At 45.2% G+C, this 15,601-nt stretch overlaps 1 protein-coding gene across 5 annotated transcripts in view; it reads left to right on the top strand.

The window, feature by feature from the left end:
* The first annotated feature begins 399 nt into the window (after positions 1–399).
* FCHO1 (FCH and mu domain containing endocytic adaptor 1) overlaps positions 400–15,601 on the top strand; it is a 94,273-nt gene continuing 79,071 nt past the window's right edge. For 4 of the 5 annotated variants that reach the window (XM_030217908.1, XM_030217912.1, XM_030217911.1 and 1 more), the window contains exon 1: positions 668–817. The gene's annotated coding sequence lies outside the window, so the exon portion shown is untranslated. Of the gene's footprint in view, positions 488–667; positions 818–15,601 lie in introns of those variants that run through there. The other variant, XM_030217910.1, reaches the window with a different exon arrangement.

Raw genomic sequence — 15,601 nt, forward strand, 5'->3', positions numbered from 1 at the left:
CCCTAGGCGGATATTTTACAGGACTGTATAATGCGGAAATGCCTTATAAAAGAAACTGTAATACAGGGGAGGGCTTGCAATTGATTAAAAAAAAAAATATATATATATATTTTTTTTTAATCATATATATTAGTGACCGAGGAGGGAGCACACCGCACCTTCTACAAAGGAAACGAAAATCCAGCAACGCATCCTGTTCTCTCGGTCAGTTTTCAGTAAAGTAGTGCTATTTTCTGACCAATCGGAAGGCAAGAGCTTGCTCACCAACCAATCAAAATAAACAATTTCTTTACCCTGCTCCATTGTAGCCCGCCCCCTGCCAATTGTCAGGGAATAGGAGGCAGGTCTCGGATACTCACGGAGGAGCAAGTTAACCAATGAGCGGGCGAAGGGCAGAGCCTGAGGCCGTCTGCTGTATTTCACGCCTCCCGGTCCGTTCGGGTCTGAACTGAAGTCGATCGGAGAAAGCGCAGGAGCGCGGCAGGAGGTGAGTGCGCGCGCATAGTGGTACATGGCGGAGGGAGGGAGAGGGCAGATAGAACACGCGCGTGTGTAGGTATATGGGGAGAGACGAGGAGATGCACGAGCGTGTAGCTTGCAGGTGCATGGGATGGGGGAGGAGGAAGTGCGCACGCGCGTGCAGGTGCATGGTAGAGGGGAAAGGGAGGTGGGCGCGCGTGCGCGCCTCTTTTGCTGGAGAGATGGATGGCGGCAGTGCGTTGTATCGTGCAGCTCTGTGGCCGGCCCGGAGGCGCCCAGACTCCATAAAGCACTGAAGCAGGTGCACTGGAGCCAGAGCTGGGAACTGAACGCTGAGGTAAAGGAAGTGGGTTATATTGGGCTTTATACGCAGTTATAATATGCCATATTATAGGTGTCAGCTCTGTGGGTGTTTAAGCACCCTCAGTATTGAGTAATTGTCTTCATTTTGTTCAAAGAGAGAGAATTTTGTGATGAGTTTAGTACTCTCAATTATCCTGAGACGTGGGCTCCTATGACAGCTACCCGGTGAAGGGGATCTAGAGCTGTGCTGGGGGGGGGGGGGGGGGTTCTAGAGCTCAAGGACGCAGATTAGATGAGCTAAGTGTCACGCTGTGCTTACGCGAGTTCTAGACGTCAGGATCTTGGTGTTCTTTTTTTGGGTGGGTGGGTCTAGAATTGATAGTGCTCAGGCCTCTAGGTTTCACCACCTCCTTTCTGCAGTGCATTTACTGGGCTGACTTATATTCCTGTTTGGGTTTTGCTGCTCCTGTGGCTCATGGAGGGAAGCTGCAATGTCTGCTATAATTTCAGTATTCGCAGTAAGAGTGTGAAACTGTGAATCACATTTCTTGGCCTTACGGCCTCCTGAGGCAAACGAAATATCTGTCACCTGTGATGAGGCCACAGCATATCAGATTTATATGTTCCAGTCATTGGATACAGTTAAAGCCTGGATGCTTTTGTGATAGCAATAGAGAGTAGTAACACAGGATGATGGGTCTGTTTTAAGAGTTCTGATTATTGTATGTGTGCTCTCCTAGCCCAACTTTCTCTTCTGTTTCATCCTGCAGTAGATGATATGATTTCATAAGCATAATAAACTCTATCACATTAAAGGGTTGAGGGTATTCTGAAGGATACCTCTTGGTGTTCCCACTTTATCTTTATTTGTTTAAATAAAAACATGCGTGTAGAGACCACACATCCAACCGAAGGCTGTACTAAGTGTTTAACAAAAGTTCATTCTAAAAAAAAAATCCCCAGCCCTACACTACTTTGAAAACTTATTAAAAAATTAAAACTATTATTGCAGAGCAACAGAAAAACATTTACATTTCTGAGAAGGAAGATACATCTCTTTCTCTGAAGTAAAATGCTGGGTCAAGACACTTGTTTGAATGGGAGCTGCCTGTCCTGCTTGCTCCTGTCTGATTGTGTTATGCATAGGAGCCAGTTCTGTGAGTGCCAGTGGTGCTCCAATATTGAGCAAGGTCCTTCATTGTCCCCAGTAAGGGATAAATTGTACTCTTTGAGTCTCTCAAGCATTTTGACATGTGACCTATTTGTGCTTATGGAGCCATAATCCCTTCTCGTCTCCTATGTCCACTTGATCTTTTTGCTTTAATACTTCTGTTTTCTGCTTGTTCAGTTCTGCATTCTAAGTGAAGTGTAGAGTTGACAAATAATTATAATGAAACACAAAAGCATAAAAGAAAGAAACCTGTAGTTACCTAAAAGGTCTGTGCTGAGAGGAGGAGTTTGAATTCCCATTTGTGGGGTTTGAAAGTCAGTTTGAGTGGGCCACAGAAGGTCTGAATTTAGGAATAGGTAGGTACATAGAGATCTAAATGCTAAAGGTGCCCCAAAATAAATTTTGCTGTGGGTCACACACCTGTCCTCGTCTCCTTGGTTTTCTGACACCTAGTGCTACATGGAGAAACCTTGTGGTCAAAGAACAGACCTTGGGCAGACTTTTATTTTATTTTTGACAGCATTTCAGGCTTTGTCAAACTGTGTCTGGGGGTGGCAGGGGAGGAGTTAATTCAGGTCTAAGTCCTATGCTTCCCCATGTCCAGGGCTTTCGGAGTAGGTAATAGATATTATTTGAAGAACTTGACACTTGATGTCGTCTTCGGCACTTGCTTGGGTGATATCTAAAGGCTAGGAATCCTGTTACATCTTCCCCCTCCACCACTCTGTTTCTGATAGTCTTGCTGGCTGTTCCCAGTTCAAGAAACAATCATGGCCTGGTGGTATATCCTTGGTTGCCAAAGCAAGTGGTACAGAGAAGACTTACAACATGTAGAGCAGGGGGTAAACAAAATTATTCTAGGTGAATACTTGTTTACTGGACTAACCCAGGGGTGGGCAGCCTGCGAGACCATAGAAGTGTACACCAAAACAATTATTAATTTTTACAATTTTAAGTAAAATATTTGCAAAAATACAGTATTTATCAGAGAAGGTCTAGAGCTATGTGCATTTCCAGTTCTGACATTATGTAATGTTGCATCCCACCAGGGCCCTCTGTGTGTAAATGTTGCCCACTAACATGATGAAGACTTCAGCTACATCCTGTTTTGATGGTATGGGAACCAGAATACTCTAAATGTAGAGAAGAGAAATAGGACAGTTTTGGATTCTGGTGTTGATTGTCCCTGGTCAGGTTGTTTCTAATTTGGTGGTGGGATATATCGTATTTAATGTAATATGCATTTTTATGTATTACTACATACCTATTGCTGAGACCAAAGCTGTGTTTTTACATATAACAAAATCTAGCTTTTTTTTTTTTGCTGCTCTCTCTCCTCCTTCTCTCAGGATTACAGGAATCTTCCTGTTTTTTTTCCCCCCCCCCCCCCCCATGGAAATTTCTTTTCATTCTGGAAACTGCACATCTATTATATTTGTGTTTTGCATAAATGTTTGCTTTTCTTTTTCTAGTGTTGTGCTTCAGGCAGAGTTGGCTTCTAAGGGTTTCCACTTCTGTTCTTTGCACATTTCTATTTTCTAATATCTGATCGCTATTTGGTGAAACTCCTCTGTTTTCCATGTGCTAGTATGTAGTTTCTATGTAGGGATCTCTAGCAAGTCTTTTTTTTTTTTCTTGTTTTCCTCATAGGAGGTGCACTGGTGTTTTAGGAGCTGCAGTAATATTTGCATGTATTGGGTTATTGCTGTTTGGATTCTAGAAATGAGGGCTCTTATGATTTTTTTTTTTTTGTTACAGTTGTACCCCGCGCTTTCCCACTCATGGCAGGCTCAATGCGGCTTACATGGGGCAATGGAGGGTTAAGTGACTTGCCCAGAGTCACAAGGAGCTGCCTGTGCCTGAAGTGGGAATCGAACTCAGTTCCTCAGTACCAAAGTCCACCACCCTAACCACTTGGCCACATATATGGTTCCCAAACCATCCAGAATTGTTTTTTGCTTTTCTCCATAAGGCAAGCATCACAAACTTTTAATAACATAAGATTATGAAAAGCAGTCTGCCATTGTCAATAAGAAGGTGGCATCTCTAGAAGCCAATTTTGAGGCATGTACTTTTTCCCTACAATACTCGCCTTACCCAATAAAGTACAAACCCCCCTCCCCTCCCCAGAGACCCACAAATATCTGACTTACCAAACAAGCCTATCGGAAAGGCTATGAGTGCTCTTTTCAACACTCTGTCCTGCATAACACTACAAATCCAGAAAGCATGTGATAATATATTACTTGCTTCCCCACATTTTACACAAATAACGGAGGTTTAACACATTTTTTCTCCCATCCTACACCCCTTTCTCACTCTTTGTATACCTGATCCCACACCTTGTATTTGCCTTGTAGTCTGTAACCTCTCACCCCTCCCTTCCTCCCTCCTTGTGGTTTGCTGGCCCTGAACCAACCTTCTGGGTTGAGTGGAGGTGCCCATAGCAATGAGGCCTGTCCTCCCATCCTTGGCGAGATCAGCCTGCTTCCTGCACCTTCTCACTGCTCTTACTGTGCCAACTGATGCAGCTTGTCCCAGGGAAAGGTTTGTAATTAGAGCAGTGGTAGCAATAATGCCCTAAGATTTCCACTCTATGGAACAGATTCTGTCTCAGGTCGGAATTCTCCTGGGCTATTTTGAGTACCACGTGTAGGAATTGGTGGCAGCACCACATTTCCTGGTGCCACTCCTGTTTGCCGTGGAGAGTAGATGCTGGTGTCTGTTCTGTGATGCAGTGCTAACAGACCTGAGGAAAGGAAACGGATGCAGTCCAGTAATAGACGTTTGACATTTTAATTGAGGGGGGGGGGGGGGGTCATGGCTTAAGATGCTGTATGCCCTTTTTGTATTTTGAATACCTGTTACTATGCATGGATTGAGGGCATAGTGGGAGGTGTGGGTGCTAGAAGGGAACAGAATTTGAAGTACATGAGGTGACACATGTAATGTCATTTTAGTTATTGGGCTATGATGGAATGAAATCAGACATTTCCACTATTAGATGGTAGTACATGGTAGAACTGCTGGTCAAATTGTGTCCTAAACCTGTCTGGAGACTCCACAACCTGTTGAGGATATCCATAATAAATATGCATGAATTCAATTTACATACACTAGAATCCATTTGTATGCAGACTTACATCATGTTTAGTTGTTGTAAATATCCTGAAACCTGACTGGCTGTGGGGGCTCCATGACGGGTATAGAGCACCCTGCCCTGACTGTGCCACTGCACCTGTGTTTGCATGTATTGGTACATGGGACTGAGCGTTTGTTTTGTGTTGCATGCTGTTTGAAAGTATGCATCACATCTGTACCAATGTCTCATGTGCATATACACATTAGCAGGGTATTGTCTCTTACCACAACCCCTTCCTCAAATACTTGGTGCCAGCTATCCCAGAGCATAGACACTAACATTTCAAAATAATTGTTGGTGCCCAAAAACAATTTACACCTCGTGGGATACAGTGAAAGAGTGGGTAAACATGTCCTGCTGCACATACTGCAGCAGGGCATGTTTATCTACTCCTACCCAAGCTGAGATAATATTTAATTACTTCTCTGACCTCATGTGCAGCTTTCTTTAAATTAGTCTACTTATTTTCTAACTCCTTTTACTTTCTGATCTATGTATGTTCCATCTTTGCTTATACCCTATGCTATTAAAATGTTTTATTATGCTTTGTGTTGAACATTGTAAGTAGTATACTATGCCATACGTTGTATTATTTGAATATTTTTACTTCTGTAATTGTTGCTTATGTTTTTTATTCTTACTGTATACTGCCTTGAGTGAATTCCTTCAAAAAGGCGGTAAATAAATCCTAATACATAAATATGAATAGTATAAAACAATGCAATTATGCATTTAGCTTAATTAGGGAAAAGATAAAACTTGAATCTCTTACGGAACTGTGCCAAGGTGATGTGGAGGGGCATTTTCGAAAGAAACGTCTAAGTTTAGATTTGGACGTTTTTGTAAAACGTCCAAATCCGGAGGCGGGGAAAAGGTCATTTAAAAAAAAATGGATGTCCATCTTTCGTTTGGAAAATACCTAGGACGTCCTTAGATTTAGATGTCATTGACTTTCAGCAATTTTCGAAACCAAAGACGTCCAAGTCAAAAATGTCCAAATGCAAGCCATTTGGACGTGGGAGGAGCCAGCATTTGTAGTGCACTGGTCTACCTGACATGCCAGGACACCAGTCAGGCACCCTAGGGGGCACTGCAGTGGACTTCATAAAATGCTCCAAGATACATAGCTCCCTTAGCTTGTGTGCTGAGCCCCCCCCCAAAACCCACTACCCCCAACTGTACACCACTACCATTGCCCTTACAGGTGAAGGGGGGCACCTAGATGTGGGTACAGAGGGTTTCTGGTGGATTTTGGAGGCTTGCTGTTTCCTCCGCAAATGTAACAGGTAGGTGGGTATGGGCCTGGGTCCACCTGTCTGACGTGCACTGCACCCACTAAAACTGCTCCAGGGACCTGCATGTGCTGTCATGGACCTGAGTATGACATCTGAGGCTGGCAAGTAATATTTTTAATAATGTTTTTTGAGGGTGGGAGGGGGTTAGTGACCACTGGGGGAGTAAGGGGAGGTCATCCCCAATTCCCTCCAGTGGTCATCTGGTCACTCAGGCACCTTTTTGTGCCTTATTCATAATGAAAACATCCAAGTTGTAGTCATGGACGTCTCTGCTTTTTTCAATTGTGGGTCAAAGACGCCCAAGTTCCGCCTTCACCATGCCTCCGATACACCCACTTGAAATTTGGATGTCATTGCGATGGACTTCAGTTAGAGACGTCCAAAATCGGGTTTCGATTATACTGATTTGGAGTCTCTGAGAGATGGATGTCCAAGTACGGATTTATGTCAGAAGATGGATGTCCATCTCTTAAAATGTGCCTGATAATCTCTTAATTCATGTGCCAATTTATTGCACCACTCAGCAGCCGCAAGTCTAAATTTTTTTCTCCCTTTTTGTCTCGCTAGCATTAGAGTTGAACTTAAAAGAAAGTTCCTTTGAGAAGACTGTAGTGGTCTGAAAGGTCTATAGGCTAGTAATTGTTACCATAATTGATCTGGTCTATGATTATGAATCAGTTTAGAAGTCAAAACTAGAGAGCTACATGGGAACAGGGATTGTGGATTCCCAAAGGAATGGAAGAAGTTGCTGCGGGGATCCCTGCGGGAATGTAGTCAAAATCTCTGGTGACACTAGAATGAGGCTTGACTTTCACTGAATGAGGCAGTTGGAGTGGCAGAATGAGGCTTGGAATTTGCAGAGAGGCAGACAGAGCACTGGCTTGAAATACTCTTTGGTTGGATAATGAATCCCATGCAAAAAAAACAGCTGGGGGCTGTTGGGGTTGGGAGAAAATGGAAGGCTGCAAGTGAGTAAGTAATAGCATTGACTCTGCTTCCATCCTCAGCAGTACCCACAATTAATTGTGGTGTTAGGTTCGGATGGAAATGGATCTTAGCAGGTATTGGTGGGTGTGGGTTAGATTCCAGTTGGGATAGATTATATTTCTGTCCCTGTGCAACTCTCTGATCAAAACCATCAGTTTAAAAATAGTGTTCTTTGCCGGTAACCAAAAACATTTTTTCAGCAAAGGCCTTGCGGTAGCCCTTTATGGCTAACCCAGCTGTGATATTTTGCACCATTTGTAATTTATGCATTTGGAGGCATATTTTCAAAGCACTTAGACTTACAAAGTTCCATAGTAACTTATGGAAATTTCTAAGTCTAAGGGCTTTGAAAATTGAGCCCCTTGGTCATTTACATTTGGCACCTTTTCTCCTGGCGTCCAAAAAATGTTCCATCTACCCCATTATGTTTTTCCCTCGTCCCCCTTCCATTGGTGTACCAGCCAGCCTCAAGCCTGTGATTCTCAGATTCAGAAGCAGCCACCTTCCAGGTAGAGCTATTCTGGGTTACATGACTGCATACACCATATCGGCTTAAAAAAAATAGCTCTTGTTACCCTGCCCTCTAAAGTTGGTTCTGCATGAGAACTGGCACTTTTATTTTCTTAGAAAAAAAGCAGTGGGTATTACCAACGAGTACCAAGGCTTGACTGTATTAAAAGGATGCGCTCCCCACCCCCAGCAGCTCAGGGAAATAATTTTTGCTTTTTATTTATTAGGATTTATTTACTGCCTTTTTGAAGGAATTCACACAAGGCGGTGTACAGTAAGAATAGATCAAACATGAGCAATAGGCAATTACAGCAGTAAAAATATTCAAGTAACAATCAAACATATAAATGGCAAGTGACCGACTCACCTGCAAATGCGCAGTACAGCCCGAACGTTGAGACGTCAAAAGTCCAAGCCCCGCCTCCAACAGCTCCAGAACCAGAAAGGAGGAGGAGTCAGAGGCGGGGCGAGGGGCGGAGAGTACACTAAACAGCCCCAAAGGTACGTGGAGAGGACGGGGTGTGGGAATCGGAGGGGGCGTGGAAATCAGAGGGGGAAGGAGGAACGAATGAAGGCCCCCCTCCCCGACGTTGCCGATGCCGCTGCTCCTGCCTCCCTGTCACAGTAACACCTATACAACACGGCCGAGACCACAATCAAGTCAAGTGCAACGGGATAACAATTACGCTGCGCGCGACACAAATGCGAGAGGTTCGCCAACCCACGCGACTCTTCCATTCATACTTCCACAGCCGGCCAGCGCCCTGCCTTCCTCTCCTCTGATTGGCGGAGCCCCGAGGGGAGGAGCCATGGCGGCGGTGACGTTTCACCCCAAGAGGCGTGGCCCCGGACGCAGACATCGAGTGCTGCGGTTTCGGGGGGAGGAGCCATGGCGGCGGTGATGACGTTTCACCCCGAGAGGCGTGGCCCGGACGCGGACATCGAGTGCTGTGGTTTCGCGTGGGGGTAGGGGGGGAGGCCAAGGGAAAGAGGAGGGTTGCTAGACATGGGGGGAGGGCAGGGGAGAGAGGAGGGTTGGTGGACGGGGGGAGGCCTGGGGAGAGAGGGCTGCTGGACATGGGGGGAGGGCAGGGGAGAGAACAGGGTTGCTGGACATGGGGGGAGGGCAGGGGAGAGAGGAGGGTTGGTGGGGGGGGGAGGCCAGGGGAGAGAGGGCTGCAGGACATGGGGGGAGGGCAGGGGAGAGAACACGGTTGATGGATGGGGGGGAGCCCATAGAAAAAAAAACTCGCCTGTTTTAACAGGCTTAACGGCTAGTACAAAATATGGCATGGTATACTACTTGCAATGACAACACAATATGTAATAGAACATTATAATTGGTAGTGAAGGGTAAGGCAAAGTTGTAACATATAGATGAGTAAGAAAGTAGGAAGACTTTGAAAGTAAGGTGACTGATTTGAAGAAAGTTGCACATGAGGTCAGAGAGATGGTTAAATATTATCTCAGTTAGGCTAGGACTGGATAAACATGTCCCGCTGTAGTATGTGCAGCCCGAGTCAATCCTTGTGTGTGTGAGTGAGACTAACAAGTTAGTTACTTCTTCCATTAAAGGCTTGGTTGAAGAGCCAAGCTTTCACCTGCTTCCTGAAGTAGAGATAGTCTTGTGTTAAGCGGAGCCTTTCAGGCAATGCATTCCAGAGTGTGGGGTCTACTCCGGAGAAGGCTTGCTTGTGGGTATTACATTGTGTAATGTCTTTTGGAGAGAGTGTAGTTAGTGAAAATCCTTGGGAGGACCTTAGTGTCCTTGGCGGTGTTTGAAGGATCATCCTATTCTTCAGATACTTGGGGCCATTTCCTTTCAGGGCCTTGAAGATCAAACATAAGAGTTTTAAATTTAGCCCTGTATTGTACTGGTAGCCAATGAAGTTTTTGCAAAAATGGTGTGATGTGGTCATGTTGCTTGCAACCTTCTATGAGTCTTGCTGCTGCATTCTGAATCTACTGGAGCTGTTGCAGGCCCTTTGTAGTCAGACCATTGTCTAGTGCATTGCACTAATCCAGTCTTGTTATCATGGCATGCACAACTGGGATAAGATTTACCTTCTCGATGTAAGGAGAGAGGCAGCATAGCTCTCACAAATAGTAGAAGCAGCTCTTGAAGGTTGCTTGGATTTGGGGAATCAGAGTAAGTGTTAAATCTAACTGTATTCCAAGGTTCCTGACTTGTGATTTGAGGGGGGGGTTCATACTTCCCAAAAGGGATTTTGATGTCAGTATGTATCCACTTGTGTTAGGGACCCAGAGAAGCTCGGTTTTACTTGGGTTCAGGCAAAGCTTGTTGTGTTTAGCCCATTCTTGAATTGATGTTAGACAAGTAATCAGTTTATTCAAGGCTGTAGGTAAGTCAGGTTCAATGGGTATGAGTAGCTGCATATCATCCGCATAGATATGGAACTGAGTGTCCATTGACCGAATCAGCTGAGCTAGTGGCTTGAGGTAGATATTGAACAGAATAGGTGACAGTATCGATCCTTGTGGTACCCCGGTGGTGATGAGTTGCTGCCAAACATTATGGATTGTTGCCTGTCTGATAGATATGATCAGAACCAGGCAAGTACTGTACCATTGATGCCTGTTTCTGTCAGTCATGCTAGCAAGATATCATGATCCACAGTGTCAAAAGCTGCTGAGAAATCTGGCAGTACTAACATCGAGGCGAATCCCTTGTCTCGGTTTCTGTGAAGATCATCTAGCAGGGATATGAGGAGCGTTTCTGTTTCATAACCGCGTCTGAATCCAGATTGACATGGATCTAGCCAGTTACTCTTTTCTAGCCATTCATTAAGTTGAACACAGACTGCTTGTTCTATGAGTTTCCCTAGAAACGGGATGTTGCTTTGTTCTGAGGGGTCTGAAGGAAGCCAGCACATGGCAGGATGTCCCTTGACCATTGCATGAACTAGGTGGGTTGTCCAAACTATTGTCTGGGTGGGGGGGGGAGGGAGGAGGAGGAGGAGTGCTGATTGCTGATTCTGTCTATCCCACTGCTAGCAATAAACAAGCTGAAGGGGGTGAAGAGAACTGCCTTCTTCATTGTAAGGTCAGCATCTCTACACATCCCCAGAAAGAGGAACTAGCAGCCTTGCCCACTGCAGAGATGAGCAAGCAAGCCTTAATTCCCCAGGGAAAGTCCAGAGGCTGTGCACAGCAGGGAGTTTCTGCTTTTGTTAGCTCCATACAAACTGGAATGCCCATACCATGTGAAAGAAGGGGTCCAGGCAAAGCATTTATCTTCAGTCTGAAAGCACTAACGTATGTCTGGATGAGAGAAAAGGTACAGAGTGGTGCATGGCACTTGGGTTTGCTTAATGGCAAAACTAATTCTGCAATACTTCAGTCAGATGTTTCCTGTTGGGGCAGTGGGGAGAGGACACAGACTGTAGAGCACAGTGCCCCTCCCTCCCTGCATTACTGGTCACATGCTGGGGGAATTCTTCCTTGTTTTCTCTTTTTGGAAATTTGACAGGTCTGATGTCAGTATGCAGCGGCAGCCCGTTCCTCGCTCTGCTGTACCATCCGAAAATGAGACCCAGGTGGTCTTCTGATATCATATGACATCACCATCTCCTGAGCTGTTCTTGCATTGGTCCAGTCTGCAGGATCAGTCTGCACAGGATTTTCTCTGGTCAGAGCTGCTCTGCTATCCTGCTAGTGTGGCTCAAGTCTGTTCATCCAGAGTGCTATGTGGGTTGGATTCTCCGTGTATACTCAAACGTTATTTGCTTGAAATGGCTGACATTGTTGGGGGGGGGGGAGGGTAATTTATACTGTTCTGTTATACACAGAATTGAGAAGGAACAGTTGACATCACCAGATTTGATGAAACATAGTAACATAGTAAATGACGGCATATAAAGACGGTCCATCCAGTCTGCCCAACAAGATAAACTCATTTTACATGGTATGCAATACTTTCTTTATATGTATACCCGAGTTTGATTTCTCCTTGCCATTCTCGGGGCACAGACTGTAGAAGTCTGCCCAGCACTCTTATACTAAGGGCCAGATGCACTAAACTTAACGAGCCATTAACGAGCAAGTAGTAAACCCTGGCATGCACTAAAGACTTTTCCGACAGTAGCAGCTAACGAAAATGGAATGCAGATGAGCAAATTGTGTAGAAACCCTATTGTAATGAGATGCAGTAACCTTTTCCGATTGCCTTAACACTGGAAAATTTAACGAGAGGTCTGTACCTCTCATTGAGGCTGCGCAGGATTGAAAAACTGCTACAAAAGTAAAAAAACAAAAAATCGGGGGAAAAAAGTCAAGTGCTCGTCAGTGCAATAATAAAAACGTCTATTTTGGCCATCATTCCCCCTCTGCAATAATAAAAACTGTCTTTTTTGGCAGTGCTTCACTCAGCTGAGAGACCTAGAAGTCCCTGAGCCAATCACAACGTGTTTAGCTGAGCTAAACGTGCTGTGATTGGCTCAGGGACTTCCAGGTCTCTCAGCTGAGTGAAGCACTGCCCAAAAAGTTGATTTTATTATTGATTGGGGGGCGGCAGGGAGGCTGGGGCTGCAAGGAAGCTGTCATTTCAATGCAGGGGGGAGGGGGAAGCGGCAGCGATCTCGGGGAGGGGGGCGGCGATCTCGGATGTCCTTGGCATGCGCAGAGCAGCCCGCATAATGCTTGGCTGCTCTGCGCATGCTCGACTGGCTGACTGTTTAAGACGAAATACAGAATGCAAGTGAGCTGCAACGAGCAGCTCATTTGCATTCCTGTTCCTTGATGCATGCCCGTTCCTTACCGATTCGCTAAGGGAATCGGTAAGGAAAGGGCTTTAACGAGTCTTTAGTGCATCTTGCCCTAAGTTCTGAAGCTAAGAAGCCCCTTAAAATTTACACTCCAGCCCATTCTTATCTATTCAATCACACATTAGAAGTTAGTTCTTCTGCTTTAGTTGTGCTCCTGACCCCTGCCTGTGGAGTGCCTGCCTAGTTCATAGGTGCTTCTGAGACCTGGCCTTTAATTGATGATGATTTAATTATGGATGTAGGTTGGCCTGTCTGGGGTGCACTGGTTTGAGATTAGTGTACCAGCAATTGAACTCAAGATTGTCACATGGCAACTAATCTGAGGTGCAGCTCAGGGTTTTGTTTTGTTTTTTCCACTCTATACTGCAGAGAGGAAGTGCTTCAGATATCACTGCTGTCAACTTGTTTTCTACTGGAAAAAAAATCAGCTGATACATTGACAGCATGGGCAAAAGTGAAAAATTTGGCTTTACAAACGCTGGCCAAATTCAGGGGTCCTTTTACTAAGGTGCTTCGAAAAATGGCTTGCGGTAATGTAGACGTGTGTTTTGGGTGCGTGCAGAATTATTTCTTAGCACACCTACAAAAAAATACCTTTTTTTTTTAATGCAAACGGACGTGTGGCAAAATGAAAATTGCCACGCACCCATTTTGGCCCATTTTGGGTCTGAGACCTTACTGCAAGCCATTGACCTAGCGGCAAGGACTCACGCAGTAACTGGGCAGTAATGGTTTATGCGCGTCAAATGCCACTTGATGCACATAGCTGCCATACGCCAGAAAATAACAAATATTTTTCAGACACACCTAGCGGATGCGTGCCAAAATTGAAATTACCGCAAGGGCCACGCGCTAATCGGGCGGTAACTCAAATTTGGCGCACATTGGGCACGCGTAGGCACCTACGCAGCTTAGTAAAAGGGCCCCTCAGAGAATAAAATGCAAGAAGTTTAAAACGAGAGATATTTTTACTAAAAGATTTAATTTTTAGGGATTTCTGCAGCTTCTGAAAAGGGTGGGGGATCAGATTTGGAAAATTCCTGGAGGAAAAGTTCATAAACTTGTTAAGGTGACTAGCTGTTAGACAACAGATTTTTATGTTCTTGGTATGGGGAGGGGGACAAAAACTAGCAGCTCTGAAAAAACATGCTGGGTAGAGGGGGTACCTCCTTGTCACCAACTGGAGGATATATCTCAAAAAGGATAGATAACCAGAATGGAGTGGGGTCTGCATCTGAAGTCATGAGACTTGGACAGAAGAAATGGGGAGGGGGGAATATGATAAATTAATAATGCTCCAAAATGCAAACCTTTTTCAATGGAAAGGAAGTTCTGGAACTCATTGTCATAATATGGAGTTCAAGGGAGGAGGACTTAGGAAGAACTCTTGGAAATATGGTGGATGCCAGAAAATATCCTCCCAGAAAAGACTGAGACAAAAACTGTAGCAGAATTCAAGAAAAGTATGGGATAAATGCCAAGAATCCCTGGAGGCAAGAGGATGGAAATAAAGCTATGGGTTAGCCATTACCAACACAGTCCTCAGAGCACATCTAATCCTGTCAGGTTTTCAGGATATCCACAATGAATATGCATGAGAGAGATTTCCATTCACTGCCTCAATTGCATTCAAATCTAACATGAATATTCATTGTCGGTATGCTGAAAACAGATGGGACTAGGGGCCAGATGCACTAAACTTAAAAAGCCATTAACGAGAAAGTAGTAAACCCTGGCATGCAGTAAAGACTTTTTTCCGACGACGGTAGCAGCTAACGAAAACGGAATGCAGATGAGCAAATTGTGTAGAAACCCTATTGTAATGGGATGCACTAACCTTTTCCGATTGCCTTAACGCTGGAAAATCTAACGAGAGGTCTGTACCTCTCGTTGGGGCTGCGCGGGATTGAAAAACTGCTACAAAAGTAACAAAACGTCCATTTTGGCCGTCATTCCCCCCTCCCTCCTGAAGATGCCACGCTGCTCACCCCCTCCGATGCGGCTCGATCACTGCAGTTGAGGGCGCCCATCCAAAAAAAAAAACGTCCATTTTGGCCGTCATCCCCCCTCCCCGCAATAATAAAAACGCCTTTTTTGGCCGTGCTTCACTCAGCTGAGAGACCTGGAAGTCTTTGAGCCAATCACAGTGCGTTTAGCTTGGCTGCTCTGCGCATGCTCGACCGGACGATTGGCCGACTGTTTAACGATGGAATAGAGAATGCAAGTGAGCTACAACGAGCAGCTCATTTGCATTACCTTTCCTTAATGCATGCCCGTTCCTTCCCGATTCGCTAAGGGAATCGGTAAGGGAAGGGCTCTAACGATTGTTTAGTGCATCTGGCCCTAGTGGGTTTGGAATGGCTGGGATAACCTGGTAGGGTGATAGTTACAACCATAAAACCAAAGAAACAATATGACTGTGCAAGTTACCCCCCCCCCCCCCCCCCACACACACACAAAATGCTCTGAGTGGCAATTACAACCCTAAAACCAGTGTGTCTGTGAGAAGGCATTAGGGGAGGGTAACTTGTATGGTGTGAGTTAGTCCTAAAACCTGTATCTGTGAGAAAGCATGGAGAATAGGAAGGTAACATGCACGGAGCAGCAGTTACAACCCTAAAACCAGTGGATGTGTGAGACAGCTTGTTGGAGTTGGGGGGACGCTTGACTGGTTGTACCTGTGAGAAACATGGGGGTTTAAGGATTACTACAGAACAGCAGTTACAAACCTAATACCAGTGGATCTGTGAGGGAGCAGGAGGGTAACTTGCATGGAGTGGCAGTTAAAGCCTGAAACCAGTAGAGCTGTGAGAGCATGGGGGGTAACCTGTACAGAGTGACAGGAGCAACCCTAAAATGCAAAGGTGAGACAGAGGAAGAAGGATCTTGGTGTTGTGGTCCATATGGGACTCTGTGTACTCATTTATCC

This window comes from Microcaecilia unicolor, chromosome 11 (genome assembly GCF_901765095.1).
Source record: "Microcaecilia unicolor chromosome 11, aMicUni1.1, whole genome shotgun sequence".
Lineage (NCBI taxonomy): Eukaryota > Metazoa > Chordata > Amphibia > Gymnophiona > Siphonopidae > Microcaecilia > Microcaecilia unicolor.